General features: G+C 43.1%; 1 long non-coding RNA gene across 1 annotated transcript; it reads right to left on the minus strand.

Moving 5' to 3' along the window:
- Window positions 1–5,375: 5,375 nt before the first annotated feature.
- On the minus strand, window positions 5,376–24,008 carry LOC125329787. The gene is made up of 3 exons (XR_007205275.1): window positions 23,927–24,008; window positions 9,928–10,033; window positions 5,376–9,432 (listed from the first exon to the last, which is right to left on the minus strand). It is a non-coding gene; the product is annotated as an uncharacterized LOC125329787 (long non-coding RNA).
- Window positions 24,009–24,419: the final 411 nt, after the last annotated feature.

Genomic DNA, 24,419 nt, shown 5'->3' on the forward strand with positions numbered 1-24,419 from the left:
ATGACTGACTTAGTATTAGTTTCAATAGTTGAGGCTGGGATCTTGTTGTTGGAAAAAGGCAGAAAGTTAGGAAAGGAGAGAAACTGCCCTGACAAATGTTCCAGGGGAAGTGCGATGTCTCCCATCTGTTCCCTCCTCAGTTCTTGGGGTCGGGTGCCATGTAACAGTATTTAGCTTTCAGACACGTAATTTTTATTGCCACTGGTGGTGTCCCTTAATTCAAGATACTTCAGTTCTTATACTCTGGCATCCCATTAGTAATGTACCACCTGCTTGAAGGGTTTTTGCTTCTCTTGATCCTTCCTGGAAGAGATCCCTCTGAAGGAGTGTGCAGAGCCAACAGAGAAGTCAGAACCCTTCTGCTCATCCTTGACCTCCAGGCCCATCTCCTGCCCTAGGTTCCTGGCAGCCCAGGAACACTGCTGTGCTGGAGGGTGTGTCCACATCAGCCATGGCCCAGCATTCAGTGCCAACTGCCCTGGTCAAGGATGGCAGCACATGCAGTGTCCTTTTGTCGTATTCCTGTTGGATTCCTGCAAGGGAGGGATGTTGCTGCAGGAAAGGAATGAAGTGTGAGCATCAACCAGAAGGAAACATTTAGTTAGAAAGAATCTTTTAAAAGGACTACATGGATTGCTCAATTTTCATAATGTTTTTAATTTTTGGGTGTTGCTCTGTTCCTTATCTTCATCTCAGTAACAAGAACGATCACTGTTTCTTGTCCTGGGAAGGATAAAATGGGGCTCTTGCTGCTGGAGACATATTCACTGGTGTGCACCTCACTGTACAGCCAGAAGTGTTCTGGACATGTGCAATGCACAAGAAGTCTGTGCAGAAATACAAAGTTAAAAGCAGCACCGATAAAGTCAGCCAAGGCTTTTTCCAATGAGTTTTCTTTGAGTGCTTGGAAGAAACATGTGAGAGAACTTCATGGCCTGGATACCTCGGTGACATCTTTCTTTAGGCTCTATATTTCTGTGTCCTGAGGCAGGAGAGAGTGGAAAACAGCTTATTCAACATTATACTTATCACCATTTTCTCTGGCATTGTCATTAGTTTTTATCAATTCTCTTTTTATCTGTTACCTATGTGAGAAATTTTCACTTCTAAAAGCTTTTTGCTCTTTTTTGTGAGACAGTTTAAGCAACTGTGATTCAAAATGACTGTAATGCACCAGTAACAGGAGTTTTTTGTGAAGTGTGCTTTTGATTTCCGAAAGAGAGTTAACTCTTGGCCTTGAGTTTGCTGATATATGTGCCAGGCATTAGAAAGCATTTTTACTAGTTGGAACAACACAACTTGCTTGGGAAAAGAGAGCTTCATGCCAGGGGAAGTGCCATGGAAGGATTTGGGGCTTGAGAATGGGTTGAAAAATCCAATGGATTTGTGCATTAAATTACTGGACACAATGTGCACCTGTGCTCTGGGCCCTGATAGAGACTGGGCTGTCAGGCTGTGGTTGTTCATTGATGTCACATTTGCCTTTCTCCTGTGCTGGCCTGGTTTAGATCTGTCTGTGGTGTTTGGCGACACAGAATCACACACAGAATGAACTTGGCTGGAAAAGACCTTTGAGATCAAGTCCAACCTATGACCTAACACTTCCTCATCAATTAAACCATGGCACTGAGTGCCACGTCCAGTCTTTTTTTAAACACGTCCACGGATGGTGACTCCACCACCTCCCTGGGCAGATTCCAGTGCCCAATCACTCTTTCAGTGAAAAATTTTTTCCTGATGTCCAACCTAAACTTCCCCTGGAGCAGCTTAAGGCTGTGTCCTCTCATTCTGTCAGTCATTACCTGGGAGAAGAGCCCAATCCCCACCTGGCTACAACCTCCTTTCAGGCAGTTGTAGAGAGTGACAAGGTCTTCCCTGAACCTCCTTTTTTCCAGGCTAAACAACCCCAGCTCCCTCAGTTGTTCCTCACAGGACTTGTGTTCCATGCCCTTCACCAGCCCTCTTGCCTTCCTCTGGACGCGTTCAGGCATCTCCACATCCTTCCTGAGCTGAGGGGCCCAGAAATGGACACAGCACTCGAGGTGTGGCCTCACCAGTGCTGAGTACAGGGGAAGAGTGACTTCCCTGGTCCTGCTGGCCACGCTGTTCCTGATACAGGCCAGGTGCCATTGGCCTTCTGGGCCACTTGGGCACACTGCTGGCTCATGTTCAGTCGGCTGTCGACCAGCACCCCCAGATCCCTTTCTGCCTGGCCACTGTCCAGCCACTCTGTCCCCAGCCTGTAGCACTGCAGGGGTTGTTGTGGCCAAAGTGCAGGACTTGGCACTTGGACTTGTTAAACTTCATGTTGTTGGACTTGGCCCCTGGATCCAGCTGCTCCAGGTCCCTCTGCAGAGCCCTCCTACCCTCCAGAAGATTGACATATGCTCCCAGCCTGGTATCATCTGTAAATTTACTGATGGTGGACTCAATCCCCTCATCCAGATCATCAATGAAGATATTAAACAGGACTGGCTCCAGCACTGATCCCTAGGGGACACCACTAGTGACCACTGGAGGTTGCAGCCACTGCAGCTCCTGAGCCCACCCTGATATCCATGGGCACAGTGAGGTGCTGCCACAGCTGCTCCAGTGCTGGACTGACCACTTGCAAAAAGATGCTCTGTAAAGCTCCCTTACTTCTGCAATTCTTGTCGGATTCTGAGGCAGCCAGTCAACTGTATGTCTGATAATGTCCTTCCTGAAGGCTGCACCAATTGCCATTGGCTGCACCCATAGCCATCCTTTGCTCCTTCCTCTCTGCTTTTCTAGTCTTTGGCTGTGCCAGAGAAGTTGTGGAAAGGAGTTGCTGGGTTTTGCCTATACATATTTCTGTTTGAAAATCTGGGTAGTCTGGAAATAAATTTGGTATATATTCAACTTTGTAGCAAATGAGGGCACGGACACTCTTGCTTCTTCTTGCAAAGAGAATTGTTTATTACCATCATGCAAGGCCTTATATACTGTACGACTATGCTAGGCTTTTACACTGTGCTAAAAATACTCTGGCTAAAATTATACTTGTTAGCATTCTTGTTAACTAAACAAATACAGACTGGCTGCATGCCATATCTTCTGTGTTGCTGTCCATGTGCTCCTTTGACCAATTAGCACTTTGATCAGGCATTGCCCACACGAACCTTACGTAACTTGTTCTTGTCTTCATGTCGGCTATACATTTCCCAAAGTACTTTTTGTGAATCAGTGAACAAAAGTGAACAAAGACCCTTTATTTATTCTAAAAGACTTTTCTCGTCTCCCACACAACTTGGATTTATTCATCCAGGTCTCTGCCACTGCAGTGGAGCAATATCGGTCTGAGGAAGGAGCAGTGGGATATATGACAGCTAAGTGCCATATGACATGGCCATAATCCATGCTGAAATATGGGTCATTTCTTAAGAAACAGAGAATTGAGTGCAATTAGTTATGGTGTTAGTGAAGCCAAATATATTGAGTTCATCCATTCATTCTGATTTAAATTTTAACTTGCTTGTAAAAGTCTTCAAAGTGGTACATGACTTTTGGTGGCAACATGATGTCACTCTGTTTGCAGCCTTTCCTTCATTGTGAAGAAAGGTACATACCCAGCACAGGCTGCTGTGAAACTGCTGCAGCTCCAGCTTTGTACGGAGAAGAAGAACAGGGAGCAGAAGCTATACCTGAGTTGTCAGCAATATAAAGCAAAGTCAAAATTCTGTCTGTGTCCCAGGTTGCCATGACCCTAGTGTGTCTAGCTGATATGAATAAACATGTTCAGATTCTCTACTGGTCGTGGATCAGAATTAAAAGCATCCCCAAATGACCTTAATAATGAAACCTCTAGTAAATATCTGTAATCTCACCTGGGAAATTGTGTGCAAATAGATGTGGAGGCACACACCATTTTACTGACCTGCTGCACCAAAACACCTCTGTCTCCAGTGTGATTAAACAGGTCAGTGAATTCACCTTGCAGCAGATGCTGGGCCTTCTCCAGCTTCAATGACTTTAGCAAAGCTTTCAGAAAGAAAAGGAGAAAATATGTTTTGTGTGTCTGGCTGCACTGGGAAGTGCTAAAAGATGATGAGTAGTCTCTTTGTATGAGTGTGCATTTGTATGACTGTTAAGCTGAGAAGTGTCTAATGTAATAGTCATGAAGATGAGGAATGTGTGATGGTGTTCTGGGCATGGCTGAGTGTGAGGACTTTGTGTGTAGATCTCAATTCATAGTCCAATATGTATGTGTGTAAGTGCTTTCCCAGACACACTCTGTCTTTATTGCTCTTTCTCGTGAGGACAGGCAAAGGTGAAGAGTAGACTACATAATATGGGAAGTATGTGTTGTTTCTTCCCTGGTGCATCAGCCTGATGAAATTGTTCAGCCATGTTTGTGGCGTTATCCCTTTTTCTGCTGTGTCGATTTGGGCTGTTCTGTCTTCAGGGATGGAACAGCCCAAGGGCTTCCAGCAGATACTGCCAGATAAAAGATCCTGAGGCCATTTCAGCCTTCACTAGGATATTGAATGGGCATCAAATGCTGCAGGAAGAGGACATGCAAGTTAGCTTGGTGTAGTGGGTTGCCCCTGGCTGGATGCCAGGCACCCACCAAAGCCTCTCTGTCTTTCCCCTCCACAGCTGGACTGGGGAAACAAAATACAGCAAAGGGTTCATGCGTTAAGGACTGGGAGAGATCACTCAGCAAATACAATATGGGCAAAACAGGCTGGAATTAGAGATATTAATTGAATTTATTACCAGCAAAATCAGAGCAGGATAGTGAGAAGTAAAATAAGACCTTAAAAACACCTTCCCCCTACCCCTCCCTCCTTTCCAGCTCCACCTCCTACCCCAGTGTTGCAGGGAGTTATGGTCAGTTCATCACGTTATTTCAACTGCTGCTCAGGGAGGAGAGTTGGAGTCGTTCCCCTGCTCCAGCTTGTGGTCCCTCCCACAGGAGACAGTCCTCCATGAACTTCTCCAGCCTGAGTCCAACCATGAACTGCTGCAGCATGGGTCACTCTTTCACAGGGTCAGTCCTTCAGGCACAGGATGCTCCGGCCTGGGTCACAAGTCTTTCCAGTAAACCTGCTCCAGGGTGGGGTCCTCTCTCCATGGGTCCACAGGGACCGGACCCTGTTCCAGTGTGGGTCTCCCAAGGGGTCACAGCCCCCTTTGGGCACCGCCTCACTCTGGCATGGGCTCCTCCAGGGGCTGCAGATGGATCTCTGCACTCCCGTGCCCTCCATGGGCTGCAGGGGCACAGCTGCCTCACCATGGCAGCTAAACATGGGCTTGCCCATGGAATCTCAGGGCAATCCCAGCTCTGGCACCTGGAGCAGCTCCCGCCCTTCCTCCTGCCCTGCACTGGGTATCTGCAGAGCTGTTCTCTCATATATCCTCACCCTGCTCTGCCTTGGACCCAATTACAACTGTGCAATAACTTTTTTTCTTCTTAAATCTGTTATCCCTGAGGTGTCACCACCATTCCTGATTGGCCCAGCCTTGGCCAGCGACAGCTCCATCCTGGCTTTACTGGACATGGAGGAAGCAGAAGCCACCCCTGTAGCCCCCCCATACCAAAGCCTGGCCACACAAACCCAATACACTTGAAGAGCAGTGTTTCTCTACAACTTTCACCAAGACTGCTGGTTTCATGTTGTTCTTCTAATGTGCAACAACAGCAGGGTTTTCATGCTTCTGCCTGAGTATCTCAACACCTGAGAGTATGGATTGATGTCTGGAACATATTCATAGCACTTGTCTGTCATGGAAGGAACAGGCAACTCCCCAACCCGCAGTTGCACGTATGGCAAATATACTTAATTATGTTTTTGAGTGATCATTTACTGGTTCAATCTAAGTTGGAACAGTTGCTATTCACTGGGCCATACTGAGCATCAGCAAACACTAACTCTTCCTTCTCTCTTTTTCAAATGCTGCATCAGAATTAAAGAGATGATAGTAAACTCCATAAATGTATGGTATGAAGTACTGCTATGGCTAGTTGGAGTTAGGCCTTCACAGCCACAGAAGTTTAGTTTAGTTAGCAGACGCTGAACAGCAATAGCCCTCACAACTTGGTAATTGATCCCTTATCACTAAAGTGCAGCTGTTGATTCAGTCCTTGTTGCTCTGTTTTCCAGCAGTAATTTAGTATGTCAAGATATGGGAAAACCCTGATAAAGAAGTAAAAGCCATGATAAACATTTTTGCACAGTAAATGTTGTTTGTGAATCAATAAAACTGAGTTAGAGTTTGGATGTTCTTCATCTTTACAATTGTTCTTTGGGAGCCAATGAGCTGCTCCAACACACACCAGAAATGGTGTAAAGGCTCCCACTGATTTCCAAACAGACTTTGGATCAACTCCAGATGCCTGTTTTGAACTCCTACAGAGAGGATCCTGATCCAAAATCAAAATGGAAGCAGATGTTTGTTCCTAGTGCCATCCTGGCTCTGAAATGCTGCAGAAGGAGAATACTTTATTTTTTTTTTAAGGAAAAATATTTTCTTTAATTCTCCCTGGTCTGTCACATCTGGTAGGGCTAGAACTGTTACACTTTGGGTTGTTTTTGTCATATTAAGACTGAATTTTCTTCACCTCCAGTATCCATGCACCAAAATCATTCCATGTATCAGAGAAGTTTAAGTGAAAAGGTAGGTGTTGTGTAGTAGAAGCAAGAGCAGCAGTGAAATCAAATGTGCATTCCTAAATTTCCCAGAAAGCAGCAGGATTCATGTGATATTGCCTGGAACAACGTTGCTGATGTTCATGTTTGGGGTTGAAACATGAGCCAGTAGGTTAATGTCATGCAAACATTTAGTAAGGGTCCCAACAAATAATATGGATGTGCAGCCATCATTTCTAAGATGACTTTTAAAGAAAGAGATAAAAGTGACGAGTCTGTGGCATTCAGAATTTGCACACTGTTGCAGAAGACAATTCAGAGCTAGGGAAGGCTCTGGAAAAGGAGCTCCAGCAGCCAGTGGAGCACAATGCCTTTCTAAGGAAGATGTTACCTCCTGACAGTGTCCCTATAGGCATGACCTTCCCTACTGCAAACAAGCATCCTACAGGCAGGGACCAGCTCACACCTGCAGCAGGGAGGGGCCTGTTACTCCCTGAGATGGATACAAAGCACATTTAAGCTCCAGCAGGAACATAGCAGCCGCGGAGCTCAAACACAACCCAGCTGTTGGTATGGGTGGGTTGTTAGGAGAAGGTGCTTTGTAAAACGGGATAAAAGTGTTGATGTAAGAGCCATGTCTCAGTCATGCCATCTTTCATGGTTGCTGCCCAAAATAGCATTCCTTCATCTCTCTGCCTACTCCTTTTGCCCTGAGAAACCCAAGTGAGCACCCAGCAGGGCTGATCACCTGGGCAGCCCCATGGAGGATGAGCAGATCCTGATCCAACAGTTTGAGACTTGCTTCCTGACAGCACCAAGGGCTTAGCTGACACGTGCCTGTTCCAGGCAATGCAGATTGCACACTGCACCCTTTACTCATGCCGTTTGCATCATGGCTGGTTTTATTTGTGCTTAAAATACTTGAAAGAAATAATCCCCATCATGGGCTAAATGCTGTGTGACATTTGAAAGCTTCAGCTGACGGCACTGATTAGAAAGGGAGGCACTAAGAGAGCATTTCAGCCTGCAAAAGTGGAAGGTATGGAGAAATAAACTGATTTAAGCTAGATTTAATTTTGCTGCAGGATATAGCTTTGTGCTGTAAGTTTAATGATGAAGTACATTATTACTCATTTGACAAACTTTTGGGAAATGGGACCATGAGCCATTGATACCTTGAATATAAACTTCTGATGTAATAGATTCCAATAACTTCCACCTAATAATGAGAGGTCTGTTTGGTCTTTCTTTTCTTATACCATTACAACTGATTCTAGCTTCAAAAAAGGCAGAAAGTCTAGTTTTTATCAGCAATTAGTTGTCACTGTAACTAGTACAGCTACTAGTAACTACATTTACAAGCAGTAACTATAAAAGCAATTTTTTTCCTACTAATTTCTACTCTCTACTGTAGGAGAGGCTAAAACTATCGTCCCAGCCAGCAGCAGTATGGCAGTGAGTAAAGATGTTGGAGTAAAAAGAACAAACAAGTCTGTGAGGCAGCAGTAAGGCTTTTTCTGTGTTTCTGTACAACTTAGCATAGTAAGGGCTTGCTCCTCATTGGAGTTTCTAGGCACTCCAGAAACGTATTTTAAAAAAGTGCTGCTTGTATAGTCTGCTCATGCTCTAACAGCAGTGGTGCCATTTTTGAACTCTTCTTCCATTTATACACAACTCTTAGTTGGAAGGAGGAAAATAATATATATGAATGAGTCAGAATTTGTGGAGCAGAGAAAATAGAACATAGCCACTTGAAAAGTTTGAATAACCTTATTTTGCAGAATAATTAAGAGTCTTCCTGGGGCTTTTTGGGTGCTTATTTTGAGCCAGTCCAATTAGAAGGCACATCTAGAAAATGTGAGCACACCTGAGCTGTGGCTCAGGTAACTTCACTCATGTAAAAGCAAAAGAGAAAATAATTAGTAAAGCTGGCTGGGATGGTTTAGGGCTCTTGGATTTCTCTGCAAACACTGTGTGGAGCTTGTGCTGGAGATGATTGATAGCTCTAACCTGGAGGAGGCTGCCGGGCTTTTTACCAGCTCAGGAGTATTTTATCCTCATGGCCAAGCGTGGAAGGGTGCTGGGAGCTACTGCCTGTCATTCTGACCTCCCTGCATGTTCACAGGACAAGCACAAGGAGCTGGGGTTTTTTCTGGGCCTCATCACTTTAGTTGCACAAAATTCCATCCTTGAGATGATATATTTTCCTGCAGCCTTCACCCGGGTGTGGGCAGATTGTTGGAGCTGTGCTGGATCTGAGCACTCCCTCAAAAACAAGGGGTTTAATTATGTTGACGTGTAGGAAAGGAGGAAAAATACAACAGTGGGAAAAGCTGTGAACTCTTGTACCTCTCTGCCTTTCAAGATGAGAGTGTGAGGCAATAACCGTGCATTAAGAACTAACCTGAAACCATGAATATATGGATCAAATTAGCTTAAGGATTTCTTATATGAAAGGGAGCTGGTGTGACATTCATAGCTGTCCCCCTGCTACCAGCCCTTGGAATATGTCATGAGGCTCCTACAGAAAATCTTAGAAAATGAAGGTGAATTTCTGTGCTTTTCCAAACAATGAGCAAGCAAATTACCCAGACTCCTATCTGGAGGAGCAGGAGCGCCCAGTGCTCTCCCATGCATATGATATTGTAAAAGGAACAAACCAGATCCCTGTGCTCCTGATGATTAAAAGAAAAACTTGCAATGCAGTGTTAGGGAGATGATGCAGTAATGGCTTTGCACATGGGAACACACACCGGAATCACAGCAGTAATATAGCTTGATTGCAGCACTGGAACTTGATTGGATTTGTCACCATGGGGTCCTTTTGGAGGCAAAAAAAAAAGAAAAAAAGGTTGAAAACATACAGCTACAAAACAAGAAAGCACAAAAAGTGAAGCTGTAACATGTTCTGATGTAAATTCAGTGCAGTGTTTCAAAGTGAATTAACAAAAAACCCTCTGAGTCTGGGAATAAAATTGAAGTGATATCAGGTTGTCCTGAGGGAAACTAAAGTGAAAAAAAGAAAGAGAGGAGTCTTGGGGACTCTGCTACTGCAATGCACACTGGGGTGACTGGCCAGGAGGATTTAATGTCAGATCAAATTAGAGCTGTGAGTTTCTACACCATTTTTCTGTTTTTCCTGTTCCTGTGGCCATCAGAGGAAAGTGTGCTGTCCTGCTCTGTGTGTGAGAAAACTGCAGTGGGAGCTCCAGGGCCAGAAAAGGGGTGAGCAAGAAAACTGCAGTGGGAGCTCCAGGGCCAGAAAAGGGGTGAGCAAGAATAAGTCTGCTTTCATGGATTGCTGCTGAATACTCACATGGATGCTTCAGTGAAAATCGAAGTCCTAATTCCCAGGGAACAGCTGTGTGTTTTGCATGAAAATCACTGTGTAAGGTGCATTTGGATGTCCACTTCTTCCATCCCTGCTAGAGAAAAGCTGGGATTTAATTACTGGCTGTCAAATACAGCAGTGCAGAAGCCACTGAAGTGACTTTCAGGAGTTGAAATAGAATTTTATAATAGCAGACTTGGAGTTCAGGGTCAAACACCAGAATAAAGGGCTGAGACTTCAGACACATCTTTCCTTCATGTTTTCTGTTGCTTGGTGCAGTTCTGAATCATGGCTAGTGTGCTGGCTCTAGCAATTATTAGAAGATTATAAGAAATATAAATGTTAAAATCAGCACTTGGATTGTGAGGCCCATTCCTGGGGGCTCAAAATAAAGTGGACCAAACCTAAGGAGCCCCTTTGTAATTCTGGGTCTTCTCCTCTTTCTACCCCAAAGCCACAGCAGGGTGGTGGTTAGTTTGAAGTGGGAATGATTTTTTTAAAGAAAAAAAGTTTTGGTTTTTCTTGTGGAACAGAAGATCCAGCAGCCACCTTTTGAATTGAATGTGTATCTCTGTTACTGCCTACCCAGAAAACCTTCTGCGGATGCTCTCAGATGCCCAGTGATCTAGAAAGTCTGTACTGATTCTCATGAAACTGAAATTTTTGGGATCCTTTTCTTGCAGAAACATGAAAGGAGGATGGAGGAGGAGGTATCTTTTGTCTCAGCATTGATTTGAAGTGGGATGCTTCAAAATTCTTTTATTTCCCCATGGATAGGGAGTTCCATTTTTTCCTCTATTCTAGGCAATGAGATTTTCCAAAGCTTTTAGATTTGCTAGGAAGACAAAGGCATTGAAAGCTTTGAAATGCTTGAATATTACAGCAGCAAGGTCTTAGAAACCTCAGAAGACTTTATATGGTATATGGGATAGCAGCTATTCTCTCACTACTAAAAAAAAATGCAACTAACTCAGTGATAAATGTCTGTGCTTGAAACGAATGTTTCCATAATCACCTTGTGATTCCATTAGTGGGTTTTGTGATTGTTGTTCATTTATTTGAGTACAGGGACCTGACATAAATTTTGTGATATGTGATCATCCCTTCAAATCAGAATGCAATTAGCCCACCAAAATAGTTGTTGGGGTTTTAGTTTAGTCTTAGTTTTTTCCTGTTAAAGGAATTTTCTCCCATATGCATGTTGCTAAGGGACAAATAGCTGTACTTAAGAAAGACAAAAAGGGGAGTGGGGCGGGCCTGGCTACTCCTTTGTCTACACCTGGGTGTGGGGTCAGTTCGCTCTGAGCGTCCGGAGAGAGGAGCTGCAGAGAAAGGAGCTGCTGCTTCTTTCTTTTTGGCCGTTCTTTCTTCCTGCTGGAAACAACGCCGGGACCCCAAAAGCCGCTTTCCCTGCCCTGCTGGAGACCGAGCTGTGGCTGCCCTGCTCCGCTGCTGTTTCGAGCTTTCGCTACTCTGTAGCCCTGCCCGCCCTGCCTGCCTGGGCCTCCGTGGGTTTTTCCCATCTGGATACATTTCGTCTGCCACCCGGGATTTGCGTTCGTCCCTGCCGCTCCAGCCTGCCGTTCTAGCCTGCCGTTCTAGCCTGCCGTTCCAGCCTGCTGTTCCTGAGAGTCCGGGATCAGCTGCCCAGGGGTTTGTGAAGCCTTTGTTCCATCCCTTCCCGGGATCCCCGGAGCACCGGTGCCGCGTGTTTCCCGAGCTCGCTCCGGAGCGCCCCCTGCAGCCGCGGGGGAACCATCGCACCTGCCCTGCTCACCGGGAGCCACCAGCGCCCCTGCCGGCTGCGAGCGGAACTGCACCCGAGGGGAAAGGGCCCGACAGCTGAGAAGGCTGGCACTGGGTTTGTGATTGCTGTTACTGCCAGAGTTGTTGTTGTTTTGTTTGACTGGTTATATACATATATATAGAGAGAGAGTAAAGAACTGTTATTCCTATTTCCCACACCTTTGCCTAAAGGCCCTTGATTTCAAAATATAATAACTTGGAGGGAAAAGGGGTTATATCTGCCACTTCAAGGGGGGCCTCTGCCTTCTTTAGCAGACACCTGTCTTTCAAAACCGAGACAATAGTTTAAATTTTATCTAATAATAAACTGTATCAAACTAGATGAATTTGAAAACCTACTGTTCCCCTTGTAACACCCCTCCCTCTTTCCCTATACCAGCCTCCTCCTCCTCCTCCTCCTCCTCCTCCTCCTCCTCCTCCTCCATAAAAACGTGCAGTTTAATTTACATTCTGTTTCAGCTTTAGGGAGAATTCTTCTGGGAACATAATAATCCTTGGTGCTGGTTTGTGAGAGAGCCGTGGATATTTTATTACAAGATAAGGGATTTTGTTATGGGGTGGAACACCTACCACTTTAAGACTAAATAATTATGGCTGAAGACTTTGTAGACTTTCGGCAAGGTACAACTTGATGCTGGTGTGGGAGGAATCACTTGTTGTTTTGGTGTTGTGCTAGTTTCTCAGGAGCAGTGGAGACCCCACAGCCAGCTGGCCCTGGCTGTGTCCTGCAGGATCTCATCCCCAGGATCTCCTCCCCAGGATCTCATCCGCAGGCTGCTGCCAGGCTTCTCCCCCTGAGCAAACCAAGGCTGTAGTGAAGGCCAGTGTGTCACACAGTGTCCCCAAGACTCAGGACTGATGGGCAACCAGGCAGCAAAGCAGAGCTGTGAGTGCAAGGAACTAAAGCTGCTGCAGTGGCGACAACGTTCCAAAGCCAAGAATGGACTCTCAGTCCATGATTTTGTATTTTATTGCTGTCTTTGTCCTTTGCCCCTGAATGAAGAGGTGCACCACCACAACTTAGGAAAAACAGTCCTGCCCTAAAGGCATTGAGTTGAGAGTTGATAAGTGGCTGTGGAGCTGCTGTTAGAGTATGGTGCTTACATGTAAAAAAGCAATTGTAATTCTGACATTCAGATCCTCAGCTCTGAAGACCTAGCTACTTTAAAACTTGACTTACAAACTCAATTATCTGTTAAATGAAAATCACTCATGTTCAAAAGTTGAATGCTGCTTCCTTACCCAGAAAATCCAAATTTGCCTTTAAATTATGATGATCCTTATGTTTTAAAGACAATACAGTACTTAAAATTCTGTTTATGACTGAAGCATTTTGAGGATAAATAGAAAACATAGAAAAAACATCAGTATGTTTTGTTTACCACTTTGTTTGTTGTTCAGTGTGCAGGTTTTTTTCTTTTTTAAATCTTTGCAGTAAGAACAGGATTTGTTCTGCTTCTCTAAAGAGGCATCTTTATTGCAGTTTTTCCCCTGTAGCACTTGTTTATGTGGCAGAGAGAACAATGGCAAATGAGCGAGAAAGAGAAATTTCTTTTCTTTAGAGATAGATTGGAATAGGGAAGGCATTTTCTACTTGAAGTGTATATTTTCTAGGATGTTTACTAACAGCAATAACTGTTCTGCAGAGCTCTCCAGAGATCTGGGCATCCATCGGACTGGCAGCAGCAGTGTTTTTTCATGGTGATATCTTGCATCTACTGGGAGAACAGAAAAAACTGAGACATGAGTGATAGGGAAGCAGTTGGGATCGATCTCTGGGAGATTACATTGTCGCTTGAGATCTGCTCCCAGGTGGTGATCAGGCAATGTGGGCACGGAAGATTCACCAGGGTTTCTCTCTGGAGCTTGGCCTCTAACTGAGATTTACTGGCATAGGGAAGTTGCGTAAATAAGGCCTACAAATCTTCAGAGGATTCTGGTCTAAGAGTTTCCCTTAGGATTTGTCTCAGGCTGTTTTCTCTGACTGTCAGCAGTGTTAAATGTATTTGGCCCTGTACTGAGCTTGGATGGGCACAAAATGCGTAGACAGGACTTTCAAAAATAAGAAAGCAGAGAGTGGTTTAAAAAGTAATTATTAGTTTATTATTACTAAACTCATTACTTACTGCTTCTCATTTTCAGTTCCAGGACAATTGAGAAGTAGCACTTATAAACTTCTCCAACCAGAGGCTCAGCAAGTATTTTTGTCACCAAAACGTTTCTTCAGCATAATAGAAGAGCAATGACTATTGCTGAAGAGTGTCCTACACATGGCATAGTGTTTGTATAAGGATTAACTTCCAATTGATTCAGGTTCTGGGATGAAAGAGTATGGCTATGGCTTTTGGTGGGGAAATGCGATCTTGTCATGTTTGGCTCCACTTGAGTGTTTTAGGCTCATAGTAGTGACCTGTATTTTCTTCCTACATACACTTTGATTGTATTTACTTGCTTTCTCTTTGACATTTTCTCTTTTTCACTGTAAGAATAGTACTGGTGAGTTTTGTCTTTAACAGATAATTTAAAAACTGATTATGTGCCTTTTCCAAGGAAAGCATCCCTGTGGCTCCACTGGCACTGGTGTCCCCTGGGCCGAAGGGACAGAGGGCAGGACCATGGTTTCACTTCCCAGCCTGCAGCATCAGGGGAACATCCTACATCCCTGTGCTCATGTTCTGTCATGCCCCCACCTACTGGACACTCGTGGCCACCAATTGTTTTTTTCTCAGTTGAATAGTATACTGCAAATAATGGAGATTGCATCTTGGTCTATGCTGCTCGTTTGGTCATGGAATTATCAACTGTTTTAGAGGATTTATAAATATATATTAATTGATAGTTAATTAAAAATAGTATTTAACACTTTTCAGCAAAGAAAGTCATGCTGAATTATTCAAGGTTTCATTTTGCATTCTGAACTAGTGAGTGCTCATGTATTAACAATACTTTATAAGTATTGCTGAATTTCCAGTTGCCTCACAGTTTGTATGCAGCCCCACAGTGAGCAGGAATGGGAGGCCATTAAAGCAGAAGGGCAGCTGTGTCTTCATGATAGTGCCCTGTTACCAAGTGAGATATGTCTCATTAAATATTCACAGGAGAGACCTGATCCCCAAGCGACTAAGGAGTACCATGAAGAACAGAGGCTGGCTGAGCATCTCTGAACTCAGCAGAGAGCTTTGCCTCTCAGCAGTGGTCAGTACTGGGCGAGGGGCTTGGACTGAAAAGGGTGCAGGATGCCTGCTTGTCCTTCCCAGGAGCTAGTAATGGCTTTTTGGAAACGGACCAAAAGTTTTCACTTTGTGAAATGCAGTCACAAACATTTCCATTTTTTATGCTTGCTGGGAAAACTGATTATGTTAGCAGTCAAAATCTCTGTGAGGAGTAGAGGTGGCTGGGGGGAAATAAAGCCTTAGATCTGCTGCTCAGACTTCTCTCCGGTGAGGCTCTCCAAGACACAGGTAACTCCTTGTAGCATTTAAATATTGGCATGTTCTTGGCTTTCCCTTGCACATCTGTCTAATGGGCAGATGGCCATGGATTTGTGTCCTTTCCCAAGCAATCCCTGTGGGTTTTCTGCAGGAGAAGTCAGCAGCAAGACAGCATGTAGTAATCCCTTCAGCCAGTTTGAGCAGGAAGATTTCTCTTATTGCCATGACAGGTTCACTGAGTGATCACTTGAGAACTCCTTTAAAAATTAAAAACCACTATTGAAATCTTTTAGGCTGCTGTAAGACTGAGTGTATGTAGCCCTCATGTGCTGAAATAGAACTTAGTGCTGGTCTAAGTAACAGAAAGAAAAATGTCATCTTTAAATACTTGTTCACCAGACCCAAGTGTGTAAGTTAGTTCAATACATTGTGTGTAAATGTAACAAGTACAATGGCAGAACATGGGAGAGAATATTTTCCAGATGCTCAGTGGTTCAGCTTGAAAACTTACTGGGTGGAAAGCACCTCATTTTTCCCTAGGAAATGATCAACAGTCTTGTACTTTCCATATGGAGAATATATGCCTTTTATCTCATGGAGATGTAACACACAGTTTGTGGGTTGGACCTATATCCAACTCTGATTTTTTAGATTATTTGGTATAAGAGAAAGCGTGAGCAGTAACATTGGATGTGCACAGAAGTCGCAGTCCTTCTTCACAAAGTCCCAGCGACAGGAATTTTTCTTACTTTCTTAGGGGCTGTGTTGGCCCCTGGTTTATTTCTGTGTGTGGCACTATGCAGTGATGTTGAGTTATGGTTCTCTATGTGACCAGAGATTTGGTTTAAGCACTTTCCCTCCCACCTGTACTTGCCATGATTTATGGCTGGGATCAGAGAAGGCTGTTGTGCTGCCACTCTGGGCTGAGCTAGCGCTGGCCGTTTCAGGCCTCTCTGGCAAAGGACTGAAGGTTTTGCTAATAGAGTTGGCAGTGCTCCAGCTTGTAGGCCTCTGGAATATATTCTGCAAGGAGTTTTCTTAATGAGGAAAATTAGTGTGGACTGAAGGGAAAGAAAGAAATCTAACCAGAATTGTAGAGGAGACACATTGGGCTTTGTGTTTGAGCAGAATCACCAGTGAAGCCATGAAACTCTGTAAATTAGTTACTTTTCAGCAAGTTCAGATATGCCTGTGTCACTGTGCCCTGGAAAGGCCTGCAGCACTATCTAAATTAAACAGCTCTGTGGTTTTTCAGCTTTGTGGTCTTTTGGAGAATTAGCTAGAGATGCTGTCCTTTCCAAGGAAATTTCTCCTGAGGCTTGGTGTCTGCCTACACATGCACCCCCACATGTCCGCATACACACAAACCCTGGTTTTGCCTTTTCTGTTCCTGGATGAATACAGCTCAGGAACCAAGGTGATATATTATGGGATAAATGCACAGCCACAAACTGCAGAACTCAAGATACCAAATGTCTTCAATTAGGACCTGAATGTAGAGGTAGATGACCTGTGATTCATAACTCACATGGAGTTTGCAAGCAATTAAAATCAGTCAGTTGTCCACTGTCCAGACTTCTTCTGGACTCCCTGGAGTTCTTCCATGGCATTCACTGGAAGGAGACAAACATAATGCTGATGAATGATACAAACAGAAGTAGGAGAGCCCAAAAGAGCCTCCAGCCACCCTCTTTGTGAGGAAGAAGATGTGTGACATCAGCTGCCATGGACTGATATCCTGTGTGTGAACTCTTCCTCCCTGCCTTGTGAGACACATCTCCTCTTCCCAAGATATCCTGTGGGAAGAGATCCTGTCCAGGAAACACCATTGGCCTGTAGATGTGTGGGAACTCACTCATGTCTGAAGCTGGGTTTCTGGATGGAGAAAAGCTTTGGCCTGACATTGGTTGTGGAAATGGTGAGAGTAATAGGTGTGAGAGGGTCAAAAAGTTTGGGCATTGTTTAAGAGAGGCCCAAACAAACTCTTAAACTGCTGACTCTGGACTTCATTTCATATATGCATATATGAATATATATATACATATGCCTGCCTACATATATATATGCATTTGTGTCTACACACATGTGCATGCACTGACTAGAAAAAAAAAGACTGAGGAAAGAGCAACCTCCAAAAACTCCAAGGGACTGATAAGAAGTGGTACTGCTTCTAACGAAAATGAAAGCACTGGATGTCTGTGGAAGCCAGTACTAGGACAAGGCTACCTAACTCCACTGTTAGTGAGCACATCATACAGAATAGCACCAAAAAAATAGAAGGCCAAATTTGAAAAGAGACACTTTTCAGTGTCTTAAGCAGTGCATAGTCCTCTAAACTTTGAGTAGGACTTCTGGGCTACAGAACTACTGTCTTTTGTTTTTCATAGGAACATGGTTAATTTTTCTATTATAATTAAGGATGGTCCCCACCATGGCTGTGTCATGCATATTTTAGGCTGTTAAATTTATTAATTCCAAGATTAATTGTTATATACTAACTTGAAGTGTTTAGATCTTGCTGACATCTTCATTTGGACAGAAAAAAAAATCATGCATCTAAATTGTATGTTGACATTTCTTTAAGAAGGGTAGTTATCTAGCTATTGGTACCCTGCAGAGTGAAGACTTGTCAAAAATAATCACTTCCAGTTTTCATTTGTTGAAGTTAAATAGCCTGAACAGGGGAAAACTTGTTCACACTCTTTAATACTCATATTATTGCAGTGTGGAAAGTCAACATATAAATATGAGGAAACAGAAAATAAATCAATAGCATAACATATTAGAAAACTAAGGAATGATTTCTGGAGAAGATGACATAACCTTCCAAGAGCAGGTTAACTACTCTAACAAACTCTTTACTTGTAAATAAATAAAATAAAATCTCGTATGTTCTGAAAGTATGTTCTGGGCATTGTGATTCAACAAGATTGTGGAACTTCTCTATTTCTACAGATGGTCTATGGGGACAGTCTAAAATTTGGCATAACCAGAAAGTGAACAAATTTGTGATGGAAGATGTTTGATCTTTATTGGTATTTTGATTCAGCCAGCCCTTGTGATGAGCATGATACCTTTCATTTTCCTGTCCCTTGTCATCACTTCCCAAAAATCTTCTGCCTTGCCTTTTGTTGCTTTTTATTTATTGCACTGTGTTAATTTTCCTCGTATTTTAAAATCAAACTCCTCTTTATTAGACTGTCATTAACATTCCTGACAAACAGCTCTCCCCTGGCAGCACAGACTCATTCCAAGCAGGAATGACCAAGGCAAAACACAAGGGAAGGTAATTTGAGTAGGTTTCAGTAGGCTTTATATATAACTGATTTTCCACAGAGATGGAAAATTAATAACTTTGTCTCTAAGAGGTATAAATTACCCATTTAAGTTAAAGGTAATTATTATACTACACATCTGAGCCACCATAAGTCCCACAGGAAAAACTAAATGCCATTATAGTATGCTAATCATGACTGGTAGCTGGTGGCTATGGACTTCCTATAGTGAGCTGAACACTTCAGGCACAACATAATTGGAAAATGACTCCTTTGTTTCCCACTCTGGATGGTAGCAAAATCCCCCGAGCCTGTTGTGGTGTGTGGGAGAGGCTTCAGATAATGCTGAAGAGTTTGTAAACTGGGTTCTAGTCAGTACTCGGTATCTCGGGTTTTTTTCCAAACCCATTGTTTTTCTCTGAATAGGAATTCCTTTCCATTGGTTATCTTTTGAACACATGGCATGAGGAACTAGGAACTTGCGTTTAGAAATAGTAGTTTTGGTGGCAGTTCTTGAAGACACTTGAAAGAGCAAGCTGCCCATGTGGCAATGAATGTTAATAAACAGATGGGCTCCCAATTGTCTCAGACTCTATAGAAATAGATAATAATAATCCTCTCTGTAGAAAAGAATATCTCTATAATCCCTTTTGCATAAAGACCACCACACTGGTATTCAGCTTGCAATGATACGGGTGACCCTCAAATGCCTGGGGAAATATGTGGAGTTTCTGGGTCATTTGTCTGGATTAACCAGACTTTCAGCCTTTTAATAGGTTCTTGACATTTCATGGTATGAAAGATCATTTAAAGGTACTATAGAACTGTGCTTTTTAAACATAGACTGGTTTTTGCATCTAAATATCAGAGAAATTTTCTACAGAGCTGCAAGCTCAAGTTCTCCTTCCTTTTCAGACAAACCAAAATCCTTCCAACTAGTAACTGTTCCTGTTGGGTGCTGAGAGCTGCAGGTGCAGGGAGGGCCCTTTGTCACTTTTACATCAGCATGTGAGGTCAGGCATCGCTCTTCTATTCCCTCTCTCAGTACCTTGTGAGAACCGAGCAACCTACTCACCTTGAGCATTGAACATGAGGGAGATGTCAGTAATAAGGAATTTCTTACATATTGGAAATGCTGTGAGAATTAAGGAGATACTCCAGCAGGAATGGCATTGGAAGGCATGGCAGGAATAGGGAAAGCTTTCTCCTTGCCTGTTTTTTCGTCTGAGAATTTATTTTTGAAATCTCATCCTTGGTCAGTATCTGCTAGCTCACTCAAGATTTTACCTCTTACACCAGACAGCCTGGATCTTGTCCCTGAATGTCACAGTCCCCAACTGAAGGACTAAATCCAAATGTCTTTGAGTATTTCCCAGGGTTTCAGGAATGGGCAGCTCTTCTCTAAACTGCCTGTCTGCTTTTGTGATGTTTGGTTTTTAAAAAAAAAAGTTGTCTATGTCAACATTTTTGCTAACCAAAATAATCTGTATACAGTATGAAGACAACCTTAGCACCGAGCCAAAGGGATCTGCCACAGACTTTATTTAACATATACCTGGATTCCAAGTACTACATTAGGAATGTGTTATAAATACTTTGCCAACTAGCTGGTTAAGATAATTGTAGTGTCTTTGCTGTGTAAGAAGTACAAAGGATTTACATAAATAATAGAGAGCCTGTCAGCCTTTACAAGAGTCCTGTGGTGCCTGGCTGTAAAGTCTTTCTGGGAGTGCTGAGTGAACGTGTTATTCTCTCTCTTAAGTTCCTCCCTCTCACTAAGGGAAAATCTCACTGTAAAGTGACCTTCTGTCCAGGTGGATAAATGTTCATTGAAACGGGTTTTCAGGCTATTTATCCTCTAGTTAGAAGCTCTCAGGAAGGTCAGAAAGTCTTTCTGTGGCTGAAATCTGGGTGGAAGTAGTAGGGAAAGGAAGACCCTTCTTTTTTCTGTTCAGTGAAACTTTTGGCACCTTGTCACAAGCTGACACATCCTACAATAAGATTTTCAGAAGCATCCTTGTATCATTCAAATGTCTTGTCAGGTCTAGCTGACACTTTTTTAAAAAAAGCTGTTTTAGGAGCAGAAAGCATATCCATTCACTTCCCTGACACTGAAGCCTCTCTCTGAAGGCAGGCTGGAGTAGCAGTTCCTGCTTGGGCTAGGAGAAATGCCTTTTGCTGCTGATCTGTACTTCAAGGTTTTCCATTCAAGTGAGAAACTTCACTGAAACACACTTTTTACTAGGAAAGTGAAGAAAATCTTACTGCTTAGGCAGCATCATCCTGTGCCTTTAGAAATATGCTGTTGGCAAGCTGTTTGAGGCAAAAGGGCAACTTTACTTACGACATTGCTATTGTGAAATGTCTCACCGATCATCACCAGTAACTGAATCATAGAATCACAGAATATGCTGAGTTGGAAGGGTCCCACCAGGATTATCAAGTCCAACTCCTGGCCTGCACAGACAACCCAGCAATCCTACCCCTTGCCTGAGAGCATTGGCCAAACACTCCTGGAGCTCTAGCTGCCTTGTGGTCGTGACCATTCCCTGGGGAGCCTGTTCAGTACCCCACCACCCTCTGGGGGAGAAACCTTTTGCTGATATCCAACCTAAACCTCCCCAACACAGTTTCAGTCATTACCTCAAGTCCTATTACTGGTCAGGAGAGTGAAGCGTTAGGTACCTGCCCTGCCACTGCCCCTCAGGAGGATGTTGAAGACCTCAATGAGGTCTGACCTCAGTCTTCTCTTCTAAACTCATGACGAGTTTGTGTGGAGCAATGTCATATCCTCTCAGCACCAGCTTTCCTTTCCTTGATCAGCCCTGGAGCCTCCTCCTCTTCCAGTGTAATTCCTCTTGCTCAAAGATGGCTGACCAGAACTGAGCTCAGAAGCTCTCAATACATCTTTACAGGATGTTTTCATCATTCTGAGATTGAGATCTTTTGCCTTTTCCTTCTCTCCCATTTGGCAAATTTCTTTTCCATGCTTCTGTTCTATTAGCTATCCTGCTTTAACCCATGATAACCTTCTTACCATTCCCAATAGTTAAACAAGGGATCTGTGCAGTATTTGAGCCAGGGTTAGATTATCTTTATTCTCAGCTCAGTCTGCATCATCAGTGCTCCTGTTTCACCTTTTTTTCGTATGACATGGCCTATTTGTTATAAACTGAGAAGAAGCCCTTTGCCTTGGCAGAAAACATGATGGCCCTTTTATCTTAGGGGAAAGGGCAGGGATGGTAGCGATGCGGTTTTGGCACGGTTTCCATCCCTCGCTTTCTGACTTGGTGAGAATAATATGAATGGTGCAGCATTAGACCTACCCCTCACCACTTGTCACAAGGAACCGGAGTGAATACTTAAGACTGGCTGGATAATATGTAGTTACATCTTTGCAAAGTGGAAGCAATTCACCTTTGGTGCTCTATTTTCCTAGGTGTGAAAGTCTCAAAGGATCAGAGACAGCAGGGAATTGCATTCACTATTTGTAGCTTTAAAAACACTTTACTACTACAATCATTCTCTGCTCTTTTATTTTTTGGGGAGATTATCCTGGAAATGGTGACTTCTTTTTTTTCCTTTGACTGCCACTTCATGTCTCTTCTTTATTTGTCCAAATAAATACTTCAGTATCCTGAAGTAATGCCAATATTTTAAAAAGAGAGATCTTCCTCTCATCTGCTGTTCAGTGAAACACAAAAAACATTCCTTATTGCTAGAACCTCTCCTCACTGAGGGGAAAAAATTGAGAACACTCACAGGCAGTCAGAAGTAATAAAAAACATCCTAAACATTTGCTATGTAAATCATAATTAATTTATAGTCATCCAGCTGAAATTGTCACCATAGTTCTGATAAAGAAATGTATTCTTGTCTCACTTTATCTAGCTGAAGTACTGTGTATTTGGATGGATTTAAATAGCTTTCATTGCATCTTATGAGCATCTACTTTTTAATAAGGCAGATAAAATCATTGAGAAGAACATTTTTACTTTTTGTTTATGCCATTTTTAGTGTCATAATGGGAAATAATATTGCAGAGATATTTCTATTCTAAAAATGTTAATTTTGCAGGGATAATGTTACTTGAACACTGTGTCTGATAACTACACTGCCAGTGATGTTAATAGTAAGTCAGGAAAAAGCCTCATTTTACGACATTAAGAGCTGAAAAATGTTTTCTCTCCTGTTTGTTTCCCTACTTTGTGAATTCCCAATAAAAACCGATATTTCTTGTATGATGCCAGTGCTTGGTTAATGGTTGGACTCGATCTTAGAGGTCTTTTCCAGCCTTACTGATTCCATTCTTTTCATGGCCATTTTGCGGATTAGCTTTTCTACAGTAAAGGTTGCATTAATGTTAAGTGTAATTGCTCTTTTATTTTTTACTCTTTACTGACTGACATGGTTACATTTTTTCCCCAAAAATTAATTGTGGAGATGCCTATGTATTTCTCTTTGTTTACCTACTTCTTTCCTGTCATTTATTATCACTGAAAAAATAGTTAAATCATTCATAGAAGGCCAATAAAGTAGTTTAATGAAACTTCAAAGGGTTGAACACACACGAATTAAATTGTCAGGAAATTCATTATAGGTTTTAAGTGAGAGGCTGGGATAAAACAGCTTACATTGCTGAGCTTATGGAGAGGAAAAGACTCTGATCTGATTTGTCCCTGTGGTTTTAAATGAGGGTCAGGAGTCACCTGCAATCTCTGTGTGGAATAGGGAATGAAGGTTTTGTACCTTGCTTTTGTCAAACTTCTATTCTGCTTACGTGGCTGTGGGCAGGTCAGAGCAGCAAGCCTTTCCCAATGATCCAGACCTCCAGAAAGGAGCATGGTCCAGTTGGGCACAAAGCTTTCCTCATTGATCCACTCCGCTTTTAAGACTATTAAGTCACTGAATCTACAATAAAACTGTGTAGACATTTTACATGCTGAACAGCGGTATTCTGCATCTTACAAAACCTGTTTCTGCAAACTGCTGTGACCTGAGGTCTCATTGACTTGAATGGGGCATTAAGGGTAGGAGTAATGATGTAGAAATCATTTAGTAAATCCGAGGTGTAATTCTTACAGTCTGTTAGGAATTTCTGGTATCCTAACTTTGTTGGAGAGAACTACAGTTCTTGCTTGTATTTTGTGAGAAGTTTTATGTTTTGTACCAGCTTGCTATTAAGGCATGGGTTGTATCAGCTGTGGAAAAGCATGCCATGACGGGGTTAATACAGAGACTAAAAAGTAATCTTTAGGAACAAAGGGTAGATTGACTGACAGAGATATGAAATTGCAGAAGTCAGGTTCAGGATGATACTAACCGAAGGGACAAGTATGAGGTACTTCTCATTATGACTTTCCTAGTATTGTCTTGGGTATGTAATTTCTTGGATCTTGTACCTGCGTATAAGCATTATTTGTCCACCTTCCCATCTCCCCCAGAACCCCCTGGTGAAAAGACAATTCCTACCTTCCAGCAGAATGAACTCAATGAAGCTGCCGGGTACATACGCTCTGCTGAAAGGCCTCGTGGCACTGGGATCCAAAGCCAGTGCTCCTCTGGATGACAAGAAACAGTGGAATGGGAGCAACAATCCAGATAAAAAGTCAGTTTAAAATAGGATGGGACAAGCTGCAGTCTTAATTGTATCTTGGGGTGATTTTATGATGACACTCTACTCCCTACTCGCCTGCCTTATGCCCAGAAATGGCTGCTGTCGCTTTAGGGTGAGTCCGGAGCAGGGGCAGGAGCCCTGGGGGCTCCTGCGCGGGCTTTGTTCAAAGCCTCACTCCCGGCGTGCTCGGTGTGGTGCAGATCAGCGGCTGCTTTGTTGCTTAACTAGCTTGTTTGTTTGCTAGCTTATGCAAGAAGTTTCTTTTTTCCCCTTTCCCTGGCCTGGAGAGGCTTTTGTCCTTCAGCAGCTTTTGCTTTTTCTTGAACCGTTCGGCTTGGTTTTGGTCCG

Source organism: Corvus hawaiiensis, chromosome 8, assembly GCF_020740725.1.
Source record: "Corvus hawaiiensis isolate bCorHaw1 chromosome 8, bCorHaw1.pri.cur, whole genome shotgun sequence".
Taxonomy (NCBI): domain Eukaryota; kingdom Metazoa; phylum Chordata; class Aves; order Passeriformes; family Corvidae; genus Corvus; species Corvus hawaiiensis.